The 3,853-nt window shown below is 44.6% G+C and overlaps 1 protein-coding gene across 6 annotated transcripts in view; it reads left to right on the top strand.

Annotated features, from left to right (window-relative positions):
• LOC109381996 (uncharacterized) overlaps nt 1-3,448 on the top strand; it is a 213,148-nt gene extending 209,700 nt beyond the window's left edge. For all 6 annotated transcript variants that reach the window (XR_002123858.1, XR_002123857.1, XM_019641154.1 and 3 more), the window contains one exon: nt 2,846-3,448. The gene's annotated coding sequence lies outside the window, so the exon portion shown is untranslated. The remainder of the gene's footprint in view (nt 1-2,845) is intronic.
• The last annotated feature ends 405 nt before the right edge of the window (nt 3,449-3,853 follow it).

Genomic DNA, 3,853 nt, shown 5'->3' with positions numbered 1-3,853 from the left:
GAGAATTGACATATGTAAATAGGGGAGCACAAGGAATAGTGCCAGTAATTCTACTCAGCCATGTAATCAGTCAACAAGCATTGACTGATCAGCCATTTATCCCAAAATATTAATTGCGTGTCTCCATGAGCCAGGCGCCATTTCAGGAACGGGGAATACGTGAGTGAAGTAGACGCTGACCCTATCCTTAAGGAGCTCTCGGTAACAGACGGAGAGTCTAAGAAGTAGATCAATGACCACAACACACAAAGAGAGGTGGCACGATGGGAAGGCTCAGGGAGCTGTGGGAGCACAAAGCGGTCACCTCTAACTTAGCTGGGCGGGAAGAGGAAGGGAAGAGTCAGGGAAATCTTCCCAGGCCAGGCAACATCTGCTGAGTTCTGAAGGGGACAAGAGAGCCCGTCACGGGGGAGGAATAGACATCAGTCAGGTTCATGACCTTCTCTAATGCAAAGAACCAACTGGAAGCAGATTGTCGCACAAACAGGTTCGTGTTACTGGAATTCAAAATTCAGCAGAAGTCATCAGAAAGGTTTCCCAGAGGATTTGATGTGGGTTTTAGAGTATCGGAAAGGTTTATCCAGGTAGACAAAAGAGGGGAAGGCCCTCTATTATAGGGGGAAAAAATAATTATAGGAAAAAGAAAGGGCAGGGGTGCTTATGGGTTGGTATGTGGAACAGTCATTCAGTTAGTGTTGACTGATAAAGCACACAGTTCTAGGACAAAGTCGTCTAAGGCATGCTTCACCCTTCAGAGCCCAGGTCAGCCATCTATCTGTAAAGGGCCATAGAGTCAACATTTTAGGCTTTTGGGGCCACTGGGAATTGGTCTGTGGGCCGTGGTTTGCTGACCCTGCTCCAGAGACGAATGCTCTTATTGGGAACGCAAGATAAGTATACAGATAATTACAATGCAAGGTGTGAATTTTCCTGGAGTTTCAGAAGTTAAGTCTAGAAATGGGAACTGGGTCAGATTTGGAGGGCTTTGAATGCCAGGCTCAGCATTTGGATGTCATCCTGTATGGTGCAAGCACCATTGATGGTTTTGAAGAACGGATTGTCTTTTGAAAGATTAATTTTGCAACGCTCTGCAGAATGGGATAATGTATAGAGAGCCTGGAGGCAGGGAAACTTACAGGAACTCTATAGCAGTACTCAAAGCATCAAGAGCAAAACTTGGATTCTGCAGTTAACAGAGGAAATGGAATTAGAAAGACAAGGGTGAGAGACTTTCACATTGTTGAATAACTGAGTAAGAGGCCTAAAGGAAATAAAGGAATCAAAGATAACCTCACAGCGACAAATGCAGGCGGCTAAATAAATGGCTCTGAATGAACTGATAATGACAAGTTGGGAAAAGAGAGTGGTTTGAAGGGACAGATTTCTTTAGCTTTAAGATGCATGTTGAGNTCTGATGATCACAGTTTTCTGGCAGGTGGCAGTAAACTATCTTGTTCTGACATATTCAGTGCACTATGACAATTTCCAGCAGATGGGAGTAGGTCTTGACAAGGGTGCCTTTTTCTAATTCTCACAAGTCACCGTATGGATGAGTGTGGACCTGCCTGATTGGCCAAATGAATCAATGCTTCCCAACATCTCACTTTACCCTTAGAGAGTAGCTTCATGCCCTGGAATCTCCAACCAATTAGATGGTGCCACAAGACACACACACACACACACACACACACACACACACACACACCATACACACAGTCTTTTCTTCATGAATATGATAGTAACAGATCATTCAGCATTCACCATTTGGCTCCTTTGAAATATTAAGCTGTCGAAGTCATGATGTGTTTTTTCTGTTTTTTGTTGCAAAAATGCATCATGACTTATCCGACAACCCAATAGTAAAGGCCTAGAGGAGTATTTGATTTGCTTCAACCTGAAATAAAACTACAGAGGCTCTGTCTGCTTCCTCTCTCTCCTCTAATAAAGAAAGAAAGAAGGAAGTCTTCTCTCACCAATTCTAACAACTGGCCTTGCAGATGGGATGCCATGCCCCAATATGAATAAACGCTGGGGTGGCAACAAGCAGATTAATTACCAGGAAATTATCTCCTGCAGCAGCGTGCTCGGTGTTCTCTAACAAGGCTGGAAATGATTTGTGCCAACATGTTTACGGCTCTGAGCACTTGCCTCGGGTCCTTCAAGTGCTCTATTAAAAACTTTTTGATTAACTTGGTGTCAGGGCTAACTTTTTTGTTTGCTGCTTTCTTCAGAGTGAATAAATAGAGGCTCCACACCCTGGTGCCTGGAAAGCCGCCTGGGTAAATCACCGGAAACAGTCAGGCTTGAGAACACCAAGAGTGTGTTACTCTCAGGTCTGATGTTACTTGAGAGACTCAAGATTTGTCTGATTCATAAAAATGCCACTGCACAGGTGTGTAGATTGAACCTTTCCCATTTATTTTAAGGACATTGTGGCTGTCAGGACTTGCGAAGTAGGTAGCTTTGTTTTTTTATGAGGCTGCGCTATTTTTCACGGTTAGATGCTGAGAGGTGACTGCATGTGTGTATAGAGAAACACATCCCCGGTTTGGACCCAAGTCATAATAAATTTATGTGCTATTTACACATGGCTTTAAATCATCTCACTAAGAGAAGCACAGAGCCTAGACATTGAACTGCTCTTTCTGGTGCATAAGTGGTGGCTTCTTTGAAAAAGAGGATGGAAGGTAAGGGAGGCCTCCCTGCTCATTCTCTGTGAACCGCTCTTGCTTTGTCACACAACCCACCTTGGGAGTAGCTGTGCCACTCTACAGGCCAGTTGGAACTGCTTTGCGACTATACATTTATGAGCAGTAAAACCTGTCACTTTCTCCTCTTTTTGCAGGGCAGCCAGTCAAAGTACCAAGTCTCTGGACAGGATTCCATGGGCGGCTTGGAGCCCCGGGAACTGTGTTGTGAGAAGCATGGAGATAGTGCTGCCTGGGCAATGAAGGGAGAGGAGAGTGCGAGCGAGGGAGAGAAGGAAGCCCAGAGCGTTCCAAAGAAAGCAGGACAAGAAGTTCTCAAAGTCAAATGTTGGAACAGTTTCTAACATTATTGATCAAGAAGACAGAGGCTTAGCGAGGATAGCAGCGGGATCCGCAGATAAATTCCACGGTGCCCATTTCTGTTCCCCCCAGCATCTGTGATTCCGTCTGATACCCTCTTTTGAAGCCAGATCTGCTGAAGAAGCTAAGGAAACGCTGGTAGTACTGAAGACGACCGTACAAGCAGGGCCCATAGCCTGGGACTCGTGGGTCTTCAGACTCCCCTGCAGCCGTCCTCACCCATCTGGTCCCCCTGACGCACCAACACCTCTCCTTCCAGGCTTTCTCTGGGCAGGGCCTCCTCAGAAATCGACCCTTCTGCATTACACACTCTGCTTAGCTGCTACTGCTGCTGGTGTGTCGTTGATGTTGTTATTCTTTGCTTCATGTTGTCTACTGAATGGTCCTTGCTGGCNGCACCACTCGGCTGGCCCACCAATGCCTTTTTTTATTAAAAAAAAAAATTCTTCCTCCAGATTACAAAACAGTACTGCTTATTGTAGAAATTTTGTACCACAGATAATTATAGAGTTGCAAATTAAAAACCATCCAAAAAAAATTCCACTCCCTCGAGTCAGCCACTCTTGACATTTTGGAATGTTCCCAAAATGGGAACTTTAGAAATTATATACACATTGATTTTTTTCCAGAAAGGCTTTGATTTAAGAGAATGTCCATGGTAGTATGTACATAATAGTAAATATGAAAGCTGTCTACTACCGTTTTGATTTCTAGGCCTCCTCTAACAACGTGACATGGGTTTGTCCCTCTGGACATGGGCACTATTAATGATACGTTACTTTGCA

This window comes from Hipposideros armiger, unplaced genomic scaffold, assembly GCF_001890085.2.
Source record: "Hipposideros armiger isolate ML-2016 unplaced genomic scaffold, ASM189008v1 scaffold_58, whole genome shotgun sequence".
Classification (NCBI taxonomy): Eukaryota; Metazoa; Chordata; class Mammalia; order Chiroptera; family Hipposideridae; genus Hipposideros; species Hipposideros armiger.
The sequence above is the reverse complement of the archived record's forward strand: the minus strand, read 5'-3'. Positions and strand labels throughout refer to the sequence as shown.